Genomic DNA, 19,995 nt, shown 5'->3' with positions numbered 1-19,995 from the left:
CCTGTGGCTCTTCCTGCATGTCATCCCCAACTCTCTCTCACCAAACTTTAAACTCCACTGTCCTGTCTCTCTAATAAAGGCATTAAAGTAAATCTTAAAAAAGACACTGTTTTTCCATCCAGTCTTATATCCAGACAGGGATTAATCTGGTTGGACTCATAAGCCTAACAGTAATTTGATAAACTGATTTTGAAGGTTTTTAACCTTTTAGTTACAAATTCATCAGGCAAACTTAGAGAGAAAAAAACTTAACAAAGTAAGGAATTTTTACTAAGATGCCAGAGATCGATGCAAAATGCTGATTATCTTTAAAAGCTATCTAGTCTACCTTCTAAAATCTGCTGGGTTATGCAGAGCAACAAGCTTGTTTATCATGGCCAACGGAGTAAAAATATTTTCCAGTCAAGCGGTTACTCAACTGGGACAACTCTGTCATAAACATTCTTGGTCTTTGTTAAATATTGATGATGCATTCATTACTAAATGTTGTAATCTTAAGAAAAACAAATGCCTAAAATATCACATAAGAATGTTCTCAGAGTTGTTCTGGGTTTTGCAACAAAAAGCAGTATAATGATGAATCACTTTAAAGGGTACTTAAAAAACTGGAGAAAGCAGAGTATGTAAGCTAGCTGCAAATATGAAACTAAAAGTGCTTACACATTAGCAGAGATTACCCTGTTACAAACTAAATTTTTACACTGATTAAATTTTGTCCTTATAACTTCAACCCCAAAAAGGTCCAATGCCTTGCCATGAGAAGTTTATTAACACATCAGTCTGCTGACTGCTGTGCTGACAGTCAATGGCTGCCTTCTTGTCAAAGCTTGTCAAATGATGGCAGTCAAAGGGGAGATAGGGATGAAATACTAGAAAAATGTCTACTTAATCAGCATTTTCATTCACTCTAGCTCTTTTTGTTTTTCCGTCACTGCTCAAAACCATTAATTAAATGTTACCCTTTTATGATTTTATCATTATCACTTAATGCTATTAAGCTCTCAGTTGTTTCTGAATGTAGCCTAGAAAAGTACACTTTTGAGCAGACTATACATTGACTAACAGTTTAACAAGTAGACAACTTCATAACTCATTTTACATACAAACAGCAGATTTCTGTTTCATAAAGAATACACAGAGCTACCATTGACTATCACAGAAATGCTGTCTAAGGAAAATAACCCTGCAGCACAGAGAATTCCCACAGAAAGAATTGTATATGCATTCATTTCTGAGGTCTAAATGCTGAATCTGATGTAAAACTGCTTACTTTCTTTTCTTCTTTCCCTCTCCCTCTGCCTTTTTCTACAGAGTGAATAGTTTTACCTTTGTCTGGTTTGTCCTTCAGCACATAAATGAACTTTGGCCTTGGTAACAGCATGTGTGATAATGTTGAAGATGGAGAGAACAAGCTGTTCTAACAGTCTACATTTACACTTTTGATTTGTAGGAATGTAACAGATAAGAAAAATCCTCTCTCCTAAGCACTTACACTGACCAATACAAATACTCATTAAACAGTGTCAAGGGAGTTTGGTGGGATTTTTTTTGTAAATGACATTAAAACACATTTTCCTTCCAGAGAATTTCTAAACCTCTCCAAAATTTAGATATGCATTTTAATCAGAGTGCAGGAAATATGGCTACTTTACTCTAATCTCATAAAATTCTTTCCCTGTCTGAGGATACAGTCCTGCTTGCATCCTCAGAAACAGTTCCATCAGTCCCTCCATACATTACCTACACTGCTTATCCCATTCCAGACTGCAGTGGGGGTGCAGCCAATCCCAGCTATAACTGGGCAAGAGGCTGGGTGCACAACGGTCTGGTCCCCAGTCAGTCACAGTGCTTAAAAGGAACCATGATCAGACAAATTCACCTAATTGGATAGATATTTGCATCTTTCATATGTATACTGAACAAAAAACCTCAGTGGATATCTGCATTTTCAGTAAGTTTTAGCTTATATCCCTGTCATTCTTCCCAAGTTTTACCTCAATAAACCTTCCTACAAGCGACTGGATTCAGTGTACAGTGGAACTGTGCTGGGAGTTTTTCAAAATAATAACATTTTGTAAATAAAAAACAAAAAAAGGGGGGGGGGTATGCTCAAGCTCAGGCTTTTACTTTGAAAAGCACAAACCAGAAGTGTTTTTATACTGTGTTTATCTTTACCTGTGACATATTGTTCCGGTCAGGAAACAGAAAGCTTCACGAATAGTAGAAGTTTAGAGAACACCTATATTAAACAGACATATTTTAGCTTGTGGCCTTCATCAGGTTCATCAAGAAACAGATTATACCACTGTGAACGTACGTATTTGGCACAATAATACATATATGACTATCTATTTATCATTTTCCTGTCTTTTTTTTGACCAAAAACTGCTTGTAGTGCGCGGGAAAAATAAATTACACTGGCCAAGTGCAGTGCAGACCAAAACATGGCAGCCTCCTGGTGAGTTTAAGCTAAAATCTCAAAATGCAGATATCTACTGAGTTTTTTTGTTCAATATACATATTAGAGATACAAATATCTATTCAATAAGATGAATTTGTCTGATCATGCAGGGTTCCTTTAGAGAATGAGTCACCACCAGCTTTTTTTGCTATCCAAGCCTATTTATTCTGATAATTACCTTATATCTAATTTTCAATCACAGCTTCAGTGCTCAGTGTTCTAACTATGTCTTTTCAAGGTCAGCCAAAACCCAAAGGTCAATGTGGTAATACTCTGTGAACCTAAAAGAAGCAATAAACGCAATCCTCGAGAGGACATGCCTCATAGAATGACGAGATTTTTGGGTACAAGACCAGCAACACTATCATTCTGCTCAGAGCACCATAGATTCGAGGACCGCAAGCAGACAGGACTCACTGAAGTGCAACTTGGTCTTTTTCAGATGACAGTCCAAACTGAACTGGCCTCCTTTTGTTCTCAAACAACATCTGACAAACTGAGCTCTCACAAAGATTTCTGAATCTAACTAACTCTCCTGCGCCAAGAACTTCCTATGACCATTTTGAATTATATCATCGTATCTGTTGTTCCTACCTTAAGATGTGTAAAGAAAGCCAACACAGCTATAATCTAATTTGCATGTTATTACAGGCTCTGCCTTTTTCTCATCAGCTCTGCCACGCTTTACAGCCCTGTGCTGACCTCTAAGAGCCATTAAAGCATGAGCAGAGCGGCTTTACAGGACATGACAGGACAGTACAGGACATTACATTACAGAGATCCCAAATGTGCCTTCTACCATCATCCATCCTCTAATGTGGAATCCCACCCTAAATTATCTCATATTAGTGAATATAGTGACCATTTGTGAAAATAAAATGGACTTTGTAAAAGTGCTATCATACAAGTCCATGCTGAAGCCTCTACAGTTGTTAGGTAGGTAACTGTCCCTATTTTCTCTTAAAGTTCACCTGAGTTGAGCAATGCTAGTGGTTTACCAGTAAGCTGATTGGGCTTCTCTGGTGGCTGAGAGGTGACGTTATCCATACTGGCAAGTCCATGGTGTTCATCTCCTTTGCAGAACTCTATTATGTTATTACATTTATATTTTCTTCAGTATTTCATATTTCTTCGAAGCAACTGAGCTAATGTAATGCATTTGAAAGAATGACACAGTACTGATATTCAAAACCAGAACAACTGAAGTTGTCAGAATTTTCAAAACAGTTCGATATTACACTAACAGTATTGGGAATTAAATCAGGTTGTGAGACAGTCTTTCCCGATTATTATATTAGAGATAAATAGTCTCTTATTATGACAATGCTAGAATACATACGCATGAATATAAAAAGAAAGGTGGGAGAAGAACTGATTTCATGTTTTAGCTTCCACCTGTGTGGATTATGAGTTTATCATATTTAAAATATTTCAGAGGCAAAGACTTTAAACTTAAGTAAAGATTAGATAAAACCATTAGTATACTGCTGTTGGTTAGCCAGATAAAAACCTCAGCACCTATCATTTGAAAGAAAAAAAAAAAGACAAAACCTGCAACTTCCATTCACAAGTACAGTGTTTGGATACTGACCTAGCAACTTTCCTATAAATATCACAAAGCCACAGCGACAAAGAGATCCAGGACAAGTCCCACAGTGAGAAAAACAGGGACTGAAATTAAGAAACAAGATCTGCTACCTTGTAAGACAGAGCCTGGCATTCAGCTATGAAACAACACACACAAATACACACCTATTCTCTTGGCACACACCTACCATAATAAACGACACACCTTTGCAGTGTGAAACCTATTTCAGATGACTTCTCCACAAACACACATACTGAACACAATAAAATGAGAACTTAGAGGAAAATGCATGTACGGAAATATAATCTAACAACTTTAAGAAAAGTGTAAACTTTAAAGTAAAATTAATACAAGATAAACTATTCCCAGCCACTTTATTAGGTACACCTGTTAAATTACTTGTTAACACAAATAGCTAATCAGCCAATCACATGGCAACACCTCAATGCATTTAGACATGTAAACGTGGTCAAAGTGTCCTGCTGAAGTTCAAACAGAGCATTAGAAAGGAGGAGAAAGGGGATTTAAGTGACTTTGAATGTGACATGGTTGTTGGTCCCAGACAGGCTGGTCTGAGTATTTCAGAAACTGCTGATCTACTGGGATTTTCACACACAAACATCTCTAGGGTTTACAGAGAATGGTCTGAAATAGGGAAAATATCCAATGAGCAGCATCTGTGGAGATGAAAATGCCTTGTTGAAGTCAGAGGAGAATTGGCAGACTTTGTATCAAATAACCCCTCGTTACAACAAAGGTATGCAGAATCCCATCTGCCTGAACGCACAACACGTCTAACCTTCAGGCAGTTGGGCTACAGCAGCAGAAGACCACACCACATCACATTCCTGTCGGCTAAGAAAAGGGAACTTAAGCTACAGTTCAGACTGGATGCCCAAAATTTGACAACAGAAGATTGCCTGGTGAGTCTCGATTTCAACTGCAACATTCAGATGTTAGGGTCAGAATTTAGTGTAAACAACATGAAAGCATGGATCCATCTTGTCTTGCAGCAAGAGTTCAGGCTGGGGGTGGTGGTGTAATGATGTGAGGGATATTTTCTTGGGCCCCTTAGATCTCAATCCAACAGAGCAACTTTGGGATGTGGAACAGGATATTCAGATCACAGATGTGCAGCCGACAAAGCTGCAGCCACTGCGTGATGTTATCATGTCAATATTAACCAAAATCTCTGAGCAGTGTTTCAAACCAGAATGTTAGTACAATTACCCTCACATTCGCAAGAAATGGAAAAGTCCTGGTTGAAATACATTTTCATGAGTGTAACACTGAAAGAGGTATTGAAAAAAACAGCAATAACTACAAGTATATTATCATTTTAAATAATGCGTTTGTATCGGCTCACAATCTTCACAATCAGTGCATCTCTAGTTCTTAGTAGAGATGTATCAGTATTTTAATACAGCAGTATCGCAGTGACAGCAGTGCCTCGGTGTCATCTTGGACATGTGACGGTATCAAACGGTAGATCTTCAGGGCAAAAAGTAACATCTTTTTAGTGAAGCAGAGTGAAGGAAGTTGGAAGTACAGTTCCCACTGGCCCTTGTGTACCCATCATCCTTTGTACTCAACTGCCTGGCTTGATCTAACAGCATGAAAATATTGGATTCTACGAGTGATGAGAGAGGATCAGTCTATGGGGAGACTCGAGCAACTAAAGTTTTGTAGATTCCAGCGACTTTCATACTGAGCTGTGGAAGCATTTTGGTTTCCCAGCATCAAGAAATGAGAAAGAAGAAAAGGTGACGGACAAATAAAAACAATATCAGACACTGTCAGACTCCGGTGATGCACTTTATAGAGAATGCGAGTAACATGACGAGCCACTGTGCAAATCATTCCCTCAGAAAGATATGCAAAGATGCAAGGAGCAGAATCCAGCAAGGCCAAAAGACTCTTAAGGAAGCGTTCACAATCCCACTTCCCCACAACAGCACAAGGGCTCAACAGACTACAAGTGTATCAGTGAATTTATCATCAATGACCTACAGCTGTTTTTAGTGGTGGACAACGAAGGTTTGAGAAGGTTAGTGAACACGCTGAAGCCCAAGTATAATATAAGTACATTTTTTTTAGCTTAATACACACCTACGGAACTTTTTAGCCATATTGTAATATTTAAAGTGCAACTGTTGTTTAATAAATGCCATCGTAACTTTTATTTCCAAGCCTTCATTTGTTGTTTAACTTTTTTTTAAATACCTCAAAAAATACTGTACCGTTGACTTATTACAGAGATATTAACGTACCGTGAGATTTTGATACCGTTACATCCTTGGTTCTAAGTGTTAAAACAGAAATGACTGTTCTGTGATCATCTTTTAGCTGTATCAGACATCAGAAATTATTCTTGAATGTCTCTCCCACAGAATACAGCTGCTGATTTTGTGGCTAAAGCATCTCTGCATTAAGATAATTTCAAGGAGGTTATGAAATGTGATGTCCTTGGTCTTAAAAATAAACAAATGCCATCCATGCATGATCAATGCTGCTTATAATGTGGGGTGTCACTGGGCGAGGGGCAGGGTACAACATCCTGAACTGTTAACCAGTTAGTCACAGGGCAGACAAACACTGATGCTCACTGTCAAACCTATGAGCAACTTAGAGTCACCAGTGATCCCTAGCAAGCATGTTTTTGAACTTTGGGAGGAAGCTGGGCCTGGAGAGAGCCCATACGCACAGGGAGAACATGAAAACTTCTCAAGGCCCTGTCCTACAGGGATTCAAATTAACTTTTTCCTTTGAAGCAACAATGCTTGCATCTACAGTATCAGCAAATCGAAGTAACATTTCAGCTGTGTTTATATTTCACAAGCTCCTCCTTCAAAAAAGCAATAGCACTGGAAGTTGAATGGATTTGTGCTGCCTGAGGGAAGCAAAATGAAACCAAATCACACAACTATTAACAAGCAAAAGTGTGCATCTCAACAACTTTTTATCAGTTACAGCCACAAGCCTGAAATCACATTCATTTGACCTCAGTCCCAAGACTAACCTTCTTCTACACATATCTAATTCAAGTTTGTAAACAAAGATCTAAGAGGAGACAAGAGAAGAGAATACAAGAATAAACATTTTGATGAGGACAACAGGAGGGGGAAGTCCAGTAGCTTTTTAATTTGTTTATTCCTATTTTTAAATTCTTTAGAAAATACATTTTTCAAACAAGTTCAGCTAGCCCCAGCATTTTCAACCAAAGAGCTGATGTACATAATAATCCCGCTAATGGCATGTAAGAAAACAGAAATTACACTACTGGGGAAAAGCAAAGAAAATGTGATGTGTGACAGAGTGGTGGAAATATCTAAATATTTTGTGTTTGGCAGTCAGATAGGCAAGTCTGGGTTTGGCGGATGCCAGGAGAGCGTTACCTGCCTGACTGCATTGTGCCAACTGTGAAGTCTGGTGGAGGAGGGATAATGGTATGGGCTGTTTTCCAGATTGTGGTCTAGGCCCCTTAACTCCAGTCAACACTATAAGCCCGGATGAGTTGAATTTACTTAAAAGATTTGAGGAAACCGGTTGCCCTAAAAAATTTAAGTAATGTATAATGAAAACTTGAGTGAATTTAACTTAAGTTTTTAAGCACAACAGACTAGATGCCAAGTTGATTTTAATTAAAATCTCTTGCAAAGTCAATTGCTTTGCATAATTATTAAACTTAATATTTTAAGTCCATTGCACTAAATTGCAAGTTGATTTCATTGAAAACTAGAAAAGCACTCAGAGGGCGCAGACCTCTGCCATTATCCCTATCTCCCAATAGTGAAGAATCCTTTAAAAAATTCCTTGATACGTCCCCATGTGCCCCCCACCTTGGCATTTGCCGATTACTCCCTCCCCGGTGGGGTGGACACATGGTGAGGCAAAGCATTGGCTTTGCTACTGGTGGACTGTCATGATGTAAGCATTGCCTGCTGATGCCAACAGATGCACTGACAGTTTTACCCATGGTCTCACTGGACAACTCAGACTCGTCTCCTCAACCAGGTGTGCATCTTTCAAACTTTATAAACTCCAAAACTTTGAATAGAAACACACCCAAAATGCTGCTGGGATTGAAGTTACTCATGTCCGCCATCTCCTGGTGTAAAGTGGTAACAGCGCTAGGGATGGCACGATTACCTATTTTCCCAATTAATTGCGGTATTAAACTTTATGACTAGTTAATTGTAACGTTTCCTAAATACCGTCAATTTCCAGAAAAGATTATGCCAGGAACCATATTGGTACGTCAGTGCAACTCGCCTGGATCGAACACAAAGTTACACAACATGTGCCACCACCGTCTGTTGCTTTGTGCAGGCGGAGGCGTGTCACAGTCCCAAACAAGCTACAGCATGGAAGAGAAAGAGCTGTTCCCTCTGAATAAACGGTTGAAGTCAGCTGTGTGGGATTTTTTTGGATACAAAAAAAAGATCAGGGTGTTATTGTGGAAGATGGCCAGCCTAAATGTAAAACATGCCACAAAAAAGTTGCTGTGAAATCAGGCAATACTTCAGCACCTGTGGGATAACCACCCGGCGTTGTACACCAAAGTAAAGGTAAATAGTAACTGAGTTAAGTCATGTCAGTGTTAGGGATGGGGATCAAAACCCAGGTCCATAAGGACCTGGGTCTGTGTTTATGAAATACCTGAAATCAATAACGTTTTAGCTTATTGATACTGCTATCGAGTCTCACAGGCTCTGTGACATAACGTCATTTTAAGATAAGGCTGGTGTAAAACTACATCAGTTCTTTCAAGGGGAACATAAACTAGAAGAGTCATCATCACATCAAACAAGAATGTACCTTAAACTGTGGCTTGAGGAAAAAAGACACTGTCTGTGTGACATGCCTGGGAGTAACAGGCTCATATCCCTCACTTCAGCTGCTTCAGGACATTTTTCTTCTTCAGCTGCTCAGATAAACGCTGACAAATGCTCCAAAACTTTGAGACAGTCCTGTTTGTTAACAATATTAATCAAGTGTAGAAATCTGCAGCGGAATCGGCAGAATTGAAGTTAATTAGCGAACTTTACGAGCTGAAGACGGAAACTATGATGCGTTCAGGTAACCTCAGTAGATTAGACAATTGTATTATATATGTTATGATGTGCTCAAATGCAACATAAAATGGGAAAATTTAGTTTTTGAGGAGAAACTTTAATAAATACAGTTGTGAATATGAAGAATGTGTTTATATTTGAGGGATATAAAATAGATGTGACCAACTGAATTATAGCTTTTTAACTCAAACACTACTCAAGTAAGACCACACGAGTGGTCCATCCAAATGGGATTATTATCATTTTCTTTCAATTATTGGTTACTTTACATTGTTGATATATTATTTTGTTATGTGAGCATCCTAGGATAGAAATACATTAAAATACAAGACCTATAAGGAGTGTTGATGTGATTTTACTTATTCATGGTAGTGTGAAATTAATTAATGCAAAAATAATCATGATAATCATAAAATCGCAATTATTTCTCTGACAATAATCACACCAAGAAAATCTGTAATCGTGACATCCCTAAACAGCGCAGACCTCCACCATTAGCCGTATCTCCCCATAGTACAGAATCCTTTAAAAAATTCCTGGATCCAGACGGTCGTCTGGATCACTCCCAAAATCTAATCAGGTCTTCCTTATGCCATTTCTAACATTTTCTGAAAATTTTATCAAAATCCGTCCATAACTTTTTGAGTTATGTTGCTTACAAACTAACTAACTAACTAACTAACCCACCTGATCACATAACCTCCTTGGTGGAGGTAACAATTTGGAAAATTAAATTAAGTCAACTTAATATTTTCAAAATGTGTACACTGTAAATAGCTGTTAGTGACCTACTGAACCAGTAGTTGATATTTCATTAATGTACTGTGCCATCCAACATTCATAGCCATTAATAACACTAACATTGCCCCCTATGTAACTGAGACAGCAACTTCACTCGTGGTGCATTTTATTTATTTATTTTATTTAACCTTTATTTAAGCAGGAGAAAGCCTCTTTGAGATTAAAATTCTCTTTCTCGAGGTGCAGGTGGCCGAGTGGTTAAGGCGTGCCCCATGTACGCGGACGGCCCGGGTTTGATCTGGCCTGAGGCCCTTCACCGCATTCTCTCCCCCGCTCTCATCCCTGTTTCCGACTCTATCCACTATCCTCCTCTATCAAATAAAGGCACAAAAATGCCCAAAATAAACCTTTAAAAAAAATCTCTTTTTCAAAAGTGTTCTGGCCAAGACAGCAGCAGCAAACAGAGTGCATAAAGGTTTAGTGCCCAACAGCATTCTGGGAAAACTGCAGATTTGTCATATGATGTTGCGTTTTACAATGCAAGATGCTTAGAACCAAGTGAGGGAGAGACCAGTCTTCTTAGTTTCTCTCTTAGATGCTTGAACAAGGAAATTGCATAAATTTTGTTTCAAACAAGCCAAGACAAGTTTGAATTTAACAGCTAATCAGAATTCAACACCTTGAAGCATTTGATATTATAAGTAAACCCAAAGTTTAAGTAAAAAAAAAAAAAAACCCAGAAATTTTAAATTTAAGTTTATTCAACTCAAAACAACAAGTACACTCTACAGTCTCATTATAATAGTAGAATACACCAATATGACTTAAGTAATGCAAAAAACTTTGTTTTTTTAAGCAATATGTACTTAAATTATTTGATCACCAACAACTTTCAGGTTCAGTCAAGGCCAATCTTAATGCTTCAGCATACCAAGACATTTTGGACAATGCTATACTTCCAACTTTGTGGCAACAGTTTGGGGAAGGCCCTTTTGTATTCTAACGTAACTGCCCCAGCGCACAAAGCAAGGACTAAAAACACATGGTTTGATGAGTTTAGTGCATCAGAACTTGACTGGCCCACACAGAGCCCTGAATTCAATTCCACGCTGACAAACATGCACTCACACTGACCTTTCTCACTGCTCAGAAATACTAAGATGTGAGTATTCTGTCACATACCACACAGACATGCACACTTTGCATAAAACTCGTTTAGAAACAGAAAATGAGACTAATGCAACCTCTAGATTGCATCAGTTATTCACCCTTGGATGAGGACATCAGCAAGCCAGGAAGTAAACCACAAAATAAGTGGGATAAACACTGTCCCACCCAAAAACATGCCAACCCACACACACACACACACACACACACACACAAACATCAATACAAACTCACACAAGCGCATACACGCAACTTAACACTACTGCACTGAACACATCTTTAAATGGATGTTTCAATGAGCATAAATGAATTCCATTTCAATCAGATAGTACCAGTACCTCAACTTACAGGCTGAGAGAGGAGAGAAAAGCAGGGAGAAGGCGGTTGACTAAAGGTATTCACACATTAGGGCACAATTGTTTCATACTGTGCCTGGGTGCAACTGCTCCCCCCTCCCTGTTGTTCTGCTTTCTCATTAGTGTTTCGTTCTGTGTAAGCGCAAATCTGCATATGCTGACAGTCCAGTACAGTTGGTGTATCAGCAGAAGAAAAAAGACAAGACAACCATGGCAACCACCAGGGTCAACATTTGTTTATGCTCTGTATGGAAAATGGAGTTCATCTTGTAGGCTATGTATGTTTTTTATTATTTTTAAGATGACACTGACCTTCTTCCCAGTACTCTGCCCAGCTACTTTCAAATCTCCCATGCGTATCTAAAGCCTGAGTACATATGAATCGTTTGGGGCTTGATAAAGTCTGATCAGAGCCAAGGTCCTTGATGTGAAAGCCTTAGACACTGTAATGGGCTAGAACAGTCCTCACAGTAAACAGACATATTGAAAATGGTGAAAAACTGTTATCTCACATTGAAGGTTGTCCTTTCACAACACAAGAGTTACTGATGAAAAGAATTTAAGAATGTAAATATATATATAGACATCAGGAATTCAACAGTTGTGATTTGAAGCCAACAGCACCCTTTTAATGTATTTACTGGTGTGTATAACAAACAAGGAAAGGCAAAAAGATTACCAAGGACAGAAAAAGCAACAAAAATGCTCAAACAACTGCCTAAGTCAGAGTGCTCAATAAAATATGCATTGTAAATGCCTTTCATTTACAAATCAAAACTACAGCATCAGATCTTGATGGGGTGAAGCTAGTCAACCATCAGGTAAAAACTGACATGCATGTCTACAATTACTGTCTATCTCAATCCTTGTGTTCTTTGCCTCTGCCTCTAAATGATATAATGAGCCAGCTCACAGCTCCTTTTGTGTCTTACAGCCAGAACTCAATGCATATCCTCTGGGAACATAACGCTTTCTCATTCTGAACAGGATGCTGAGCACACAATCCCTCACACACATAAACCACCATTCATTGTAGTGTGAGTCAGCACGTTCCAGCAGTACCTGCTGGAAGGCACAACCTGCTAGGATGAGTCTTACGTTCACACAGGTTCAAAGACAGAAAGCCGGCTCAGCATCTCACCTCGAAACTCCTCTCATGTGTCCACCCTTAAATGCAAACACTGTGACACTCTTATCTGAGTGCATGTAAAACACATGCACAAAGGCAAGTTCTGTAAACAACACTGTTAGTAAATCCATGCTGCTGTGTGATTGGTTCAGCCAGTGAAGCTCCCTTGGCTGGCATTTTTCTTCTCAGAGGTTATCAGGACAAGATAACTTTCATTTTAAAGGGAATAACATTGAGCTTATCTACCTTCAGTTGTTTTATAGGGTGGAGCAAGATTTTCAGATCACACAGAAAAATAAGATTGCACAAATTCCTTTAAAGAATAACAGATTTCAATAATTCAGTGGCCTAAAACACAAAAGACTTAAGACTTGTTCTTAGAGTTTGTCCATGCTGGCCAACATGCACTCTCTATGAATCAGTCATAGCAGAGCTAAACAATACACTGGCTGTGTGCTCCTGATTGGCTGCCTTTTACTTTGCTCTATCATAAATTATACATACAGTACTGCTTCTCTGTTGCCTAGATTATCATAAGTCTAACTTGGCCTTATCCCCATGTGGAAACACACTGCAGATATGAGACAAACAAAAAGAAAATGAAGTCCAGTGTAATATAAAGAAATAGTTTGTTTGCATAAGTGAGTGAGCAAACTGTTGGCGCCTTTTCTTTGAATGCCTTACACAGTCACCGATTTTTGATTTAAAGATATAGTCTGACCTGCAGAAAGAAGTAGAGGATTACTATCTTTGTATCCATATTCACTTTAAATCAAGTGCAACATGAGACTTTTTTACTTGTGATGATATAGCTGCTTTCACCTGTGTTTGTGTCACCAACACTGCAACGTCCCTCTCAACTGTGTTGAAATCTGGCTTTTGGGACCTGCCTTGCTAAATCTCTTTCCTGTTCCTTCAAATGTAACCACAGAAACTCAAACTCACACATGTAACTGAAATATCCTGTAGGGCGTTTACACAATAAACGCTTAAGGCAACAACTAAATTCACAAACACAGAGATGTGTCGTCTTTGAGGAGCAGCTACTCTCTGCTGTTCCACTGAATGGAAGTCAGTCCATTGGTACAGTGTGATGCTACCATCTCAGATGGAGACAATTACCATAGCAACTAACTAAGGGGGTAATTAAGGCACCTTTGGGAGGAAGACCCATAACAAAATGACAACAGCTATAATTCCAAGGAGAATGGTCTGGAGTCTCATGTAATGTATGGCACAAATCAGCAGCTTCCTGCCTTACAATGCTAGCTTTATATTAGAAATAATCATCTAAATAGTTAGGTAAATTTAGGCTGACAAAAGGTTAAGTATATCACAAGATCTTTGCATTTACTGTCATTTTACTGAATTATGTATGAAAACATTTTACTACATATTTTTAAGCAGGCTCACATATAGTTTAGCCTGGATAACAACAAATGATGGGCAAAAATCAAAAACCATTGCCAAAAATAATTCACCATTTCATCTGTGATCTTTTTTCTAATACTACACTTAAGCCCAGTGTTTGTCAGTAAGTTGATGTTATAGCAGACTAGGGATGCACAATATTGGATTGTTTTCCAATAACTGATAAGCTGACAACAATATTGATACTGATATATAAATGCAATTAAGACCTCAAACTTTAGCCCTTTAAATAAACTTTCAAGTCTACAGATGAAAGAAGAAACAAACCTTACTCCTTAAAAGCAGTGGTTTTCAACCTTTTTGGCCCAAGACAAATCTCCTTGTGACTTTAAATGCATTTTAATTTGTACTTCTTGGGAAAATTTGATATTCAGTTTGTACTGTTATTGGGATTAATAATGCTAAGGAAGTTAAAAGTACAGAAGGACAAACGTACCAGTAAAAGCTCATTTTAATATTTATCTCCCAATTTAATGTCAAGGTAAGACACCTGGGAGTGACAAAAACGTTCTTAAACATAATTTCAGAATGTTAGCAAATCCAGATTTGAATCAAATCGTCTTGAGAAGTAGAGAATCACACTCCTAATATTAGGGCTGGGTATTGTTAAAAACCTCACGATTCAATTCAATTTCAATTATTTAGGTTGCGATTCAATTCGATATCAATTTAAATACTTTAATGCTGATTCAGTAAGAAGCAGAAATACACAAATAACCTGTTGACAATTTTTTAATAATTATTTTCATGCCCATGTGAACATATTTGGTAAGTCATCTCACATTTTTTAGCAATAAAACATCTGAAAATAAAAATTTGCACAATAATAACTTATTTGAGCATATGTAGTACAAAAGTAAAAAACATGACAGTTCTGTATAAACACTGAAAAAGTAAAGTGCATGTAAACTTAAATACTATTTCTGTCCTCTTGGAAATTGTGATAAACCTCACATAACATGGTTATGGTTGGTTGTTGCTGTTTCACGCCTGTGTCCTCCGTCCATACAACGCGAATCACACGCACAGCGACCCCCACTGGCCAGGAGGTGAATCGATTCAGCGAATTTGTGGAATTGATATTGAATTGGGGGAGGAAATATTGCGATGCATCGATTAATCGATATTTTTACCCTCCCTACCTAATGTGGCCAATATTTACAGCTGATACAGTTCATATCAGCAGAAATGTATGCTGATACAATACATATCTTTTGGAGCTTTTATTGCCCACACTGATATCATGCTGATAATACTGTGAATCCCTACAGCAGACAGATTCTGTACCTATTTATCTGCCTCAGAATCAAAAAGCAAACTCTTTTTAACTCCTAGCATAATATAATAGAACAAGCGAATCAATATTCACAGTCTAATATACTGCATGGTCTCTGATAACCATGGAGACAAAGAAGCAACAGTGCAGATGTATTTTGGTAGCTTGTAAACAGGTCAGTTTTTGTTAGGATGTGAAACTAGTTCATTTGTGAGCACAAAACTACAACTTTTTTTTTTTACCACTTGGTTCACTCAAATATCAGTATATTTCACACTCATCACACTCAAAGCTGTGAGGTTGTGATGAATATCATCACTGCTGTGATCAGCCTCAGCACAGGCCTCACTGCCTTTGACCAAATCACAACAGCATTACTCCTTCTTGTGTGATAGCCTATTGCCTGAATCAGTCCCACAATGCAAGCATTTCTTCGGTTGAACTGAAAATGTGTTTTAGTTTACAAATGTGAAAATGAAATTATTCACTTTGAAGCTATTTCTAATATTATGATAAAAGCTGTACTTGTTCTTCACTTATGGATACATATGCATTGCTGCATGTTAATGTTAACAAGATAAAACATCTCAGAGATTTAATGCAATGTCCCCAAGTGATAATCAAAACCTTTTTAACCATCAAGAACATATTGGTGGCTCTCTAAACAGACTTTAGTTTCAGTGTTCGCGGGAATCGTCATCATCAGGTCAGTTGACGCAGCAATATAATCTATGGCCCTGGGGATACGTCTGCTCAGAAAGAAGACAAACAGCCTGCTGTCTACGGTCAAACCTTGGTGTCAATGACTTAAAGTGCACTGGCATTAAAAGACAAAGCGTTGTTTAGTCTCCCTGTGTGTCACGTCGAGATAGGGATGGAGGCAAGGAGAAGCCGAACAGGCAAGGGAACATTCCCGCCGAGGCTTAAGTTGTATATTGTGATAAGATGTGACTTTAACCTACGCCTTCCATGAGATAAGTGCTACTAGGTGTTTCTTCAGTTTACTCTTGAGGTTACACAAGAGACTATGATGGAGTTTCGCGAAGTAACATCTCTCCTTCTCCAAACTGCATTTCCTTTTCCTCTGTGTCTTTCTTTCTCACATTTCACTCCATGGCAGTCACGGTTTGATAGTATGCTACTACTTGCTTGTTTGCTGTGGAGATGGGATGCCACCCAACTACAGTACAGTTATTATGTTGCTTTCCAAAGTCTGAACCCATCCCAAATGCTATGCTAACATGTACTGTTTTCCTGCTAACATTAGCAAATACACTAGCAAATGACATGCCAACTTTAAGCTTTACTAACACTTACCTACAATGTCAAAAGAATATAAGAAACCAAATAGGCACAATAGGTACTCAATGTCCTTAACGAACACACTCACACTAAGCTGACAGCTCCAACTCTGACAGGACGTCGGGAAGCTTTTTGACAGCTAGCTTTGACGCTGGCGGCTCGGCTGAAAATATCGCTGAGTAGCGTAGCAACCTTTCATGTCCTTGTAGAGAATAGTTAAAGAAGGGTGTACGGTCTTAAAGACACAGTGGGATGCATGGAACAATAAAATACGTAACGCCTTACCTGGGAGGTGTGTGGAGGCTGACAAGACCCGGAGATATGAGCAGAATTTAGTGGGAAGCCTACGGTTGACACAGAAGCGGAAGTCGCCTGCAATGTAGGCGTAATTACATGAATGACAGCCAGGGCTGACAGCCAATCAGATGTAAGAATTGAAACGCTTGACCATTGACGAAACGTGTTGATTGGTCAGTTGAAAAGAATGGGTGAGGTTAGCCAGTGCGTTTTGTTTTGTTTTTCCACAGCTTAGTTGGGCATGATTTGATGACATAGGTTTGCAAATTTTAGTTTCCTTTTTAAAGAGTATTTTAGTTTATACGGTGTATTGACATGGAAAAGGTCAACATCAATTAGGATCTCTGTGTACATACTGCAGGTTACATACAAATACCACACCCTTCTGTGTGGTCTATCTCATTTTCCTTTTCCTGAGGGCCTTAAGCAACAAACCGAGAGACGATGAAAGAATCTGTTTCATGTTGCTGATAGGAATGACTTGGAATCATCAAGCCACAAATGTCTCATAAAGCAGCTATTCACAAATATACGCAAACACAATTAAAAACTCTTGAGGCTTAAATAAATACGTCTTTCAGCAAAGTTTTAGCTGTTTAATATTTGGCCTTAGGATAGCTTGCGTTCATTTCTGCTCTGTGTATGAGGCATCAGCTTTGCCATTGTTATCTCCTTCATCAATAATGTACCCTGGCAGTCATTGATATGTTGACAGCTGGCTGCCTGCTTTGAGAGTTACACAGGCATGAAAAACAATTAGGCATATGGTTGTGGAGCAACAATATCTTCAACAACCTCTTAGTCATTCTGTGTACTAGCTCTTGGGTTCATGAGATATTTGATGAGCTGTATTAACTGGTCATCAAGCTTTCCCTCTCCTGAATGTACTTTATGGCTCTAATATTTTGATCGAAGTAAAACTGATAAATATGTTAAACTTAGCATTAGTTTGTGTGTTGAATTTCCTAGTTGCAGATCTTTAAAACAAAAACAATGGGTGGTGGCAGTTATATCTTAACAAATAAAATCAAACCAAAGGAAAACATGTTGAATTAAGGCGGTATGCAACCCATAGTGATTAACCAACAGTTGGAATATCTGATACAGCCTTACAGGACTTTTTTTCCTTTAAAATTGAGCTTTACACAAGGATACCCAAAGAAAAATGGAAAATTCAACAATGAGGTGCTCCTGTAGGCAGCATCAGACAGACAAGCAGTGTAATTCTCTCCCCAGTGTTGCATAACAACCATGAGAGAGAAAAGAACAGAGAATAGAATGACAACAAGTTGGAGAGGAGGAGGAGGAGGGAACAATCACATGGAGGAGAAAATGGTCACCATTCAGGCTCACAGTGGGACACAAAGTCCAGCGTAGACACACAAAAGACAGTCATTTGCTGTACACACACAATATCGCACGAGAATACACAAACATGCACAAAAGGAATGTGCAAATAGTGGTCCTTGATGCTGAATGGGAGGGAGTCATTATAATTACTGCCATTGTCAACATTACCTGTTTTTGTGCTTGAAAGCTTAAAAGGCCAATTACTCCAGAGGAAGAAAAATCTGTCCTGTCAAAGGGGCATTCATCATCGGACAGGTGGTTCATAACCTAGTTTCCCTGCCTTCACTATAAATACTCACACCAGCATAATAAACTCACAGTGATTTACTTTCTGCTTGTACAGCCAAAGTGATTTCCAGAATGAAAACACATCTAACTAAAGAAAAATGTTGATCCTTATCATTCAGACTTAAGTACAAATAAAGCTCCATCTTCTACTTGTATTGTGCTCTGCTTTTATTTATTGTCTGAGTGGTTGGTTCTCACTGCAGGTGCCTTTGGTCACCACAAGATGGAGGCAGACAGTCATAAGCGTCTCTCCCAAATGTTGCTGGGCTCACTGTAGCAAAAGGAACTCTCAGTTCCTGCTCTTATGTTCATACCCTCTGACCTTAATGTTAGCGCACCCCTCTGATAAACACTCACAAGTTAACTGAACTGACCACTAACTAACATAGTCATTTAGTGAGACTGACGCTGTAATCAAAGTAATGTTTGAAAAATTCTTAAATTGTAAGTCTGCACATGACTATGTTCGAATGTACATTGCTGTGTCCAACTATGCTTCATCCAACCCTAGGCACAGGGTAGGATGTTACTAAAAGTTTAAAGGTCTGCTATAGCCCAGGGTCAGACCGTTATGCATTAAAGCAATTAGTCAAATCTTAAAAACAAATCTAAAACTCTGCAGGCATGCTAAAACAAGAGCCATGTGATCACTATATAAAATTCAAACCACTGCACTTTTGGACAAGCTGTAGACGCTCGACAGCCTTTTGGAAAACCTTTTCCGACTCAGTGTAACAAAAACATAACTTGATTTTTGTAACAATTCTAAGCTGACAAAAGCAGGACTCTACAACTCTCTTCACCTGCTCATAAAAGGTCAGATAACTGAGAGAGACACTCTAAATGCCAGGGCCTTGGATGAGAGAATACACTAGCTGGTGATATTAAATTCTGAAGCCCTGCAGAACATCACCTAAGAAACAACACCCCACATTGCTCATAGGGACTGAGTGCTTTCTACAGTACACTGACATTTATCCCTCTAGAGTACAACACAGAACTGCTAGATCCAAACTTGATTTTCAAGCAAAACAATGAGGCCTTTTAGAGCTAAGATCATCATAATAATCATGCATGTTCTTATGTTATGAAACTATACAATGACAGAAGTAAGGGATGACTTATGCACACTGAAATGCACACCACAAATACATTTACAAGCAAATACTCATAACCCTGTTGCAGCACCCCAGGGGCAATCAAGCAATGTCAGCAGTTCTGTGATCCGATATCATTACATACAGGCCATAGTGTACCCAGCAGAAAGAGAAAGCTGAGAAGAAACTTGTTATTCCAGAATAAGAGAGCCACATGAGACTCATTTTACTTGTAGGAGGAAACAATCCTCTCGGACTCTGGCAGAGAGACACAAAATAACAAGTGGAGGCTGACAACAGTGCTGCAGATTGACAGTTTCACTCTGTAGGAGGAAACCCACAGAGGTCCAGTCCAGTTCAACGGCATACTGATCAACCATGGTGGATTAATTAATAAAATGAATAAAATCTGCACAAAAGACTGTTTCAGTTACAGG

The 19,995-nt window shown here is 38.6% G+C and overlaps 1 protein-coding gene across 1 annotated transcript in view; it reads right to left on the bottom strand.

The window, feature by feature from the left end:
• Positions 1-16,899, bottom strand: part of LOC121517401 (oxysterol-binding protein-related protein 2-like) — a 43,714-nt gene extending 26,815 nt beyond the window's left edge. The window contains exon 1 of the mRNA XM_041799117.1: positions 16,812-16,899. The gene's annotated coding sequence lies outside the window, so the exon portion shown is untranslated. The remainder of the gene's footprint in view (positions 1-16,811) is intronic.
• Between the last annotated feature and the right edge of the window lie 3,096 nt (positions 16,900-19,995).

The sequence above is a fragment of the Cheilinus undulatus genome, linkage group 11, assembly GCF_018320785.1.
Source record: "Cheilinus undulatus linkage group 11, ASM1832078v1, whole genome shotgun sequence".
NCBI classification, from domain to species: domain Eukaryota; kingdom Metazoa; phylum Chordata; class Actinopteri; order Labriformes; family Labridae; genus Cheilinus; species Cheilinus undulatus.
Note: the sequence above shows the minus strand (reverse complement) of the source record. Positions and strands in the feature narration are given on the sequence as shown.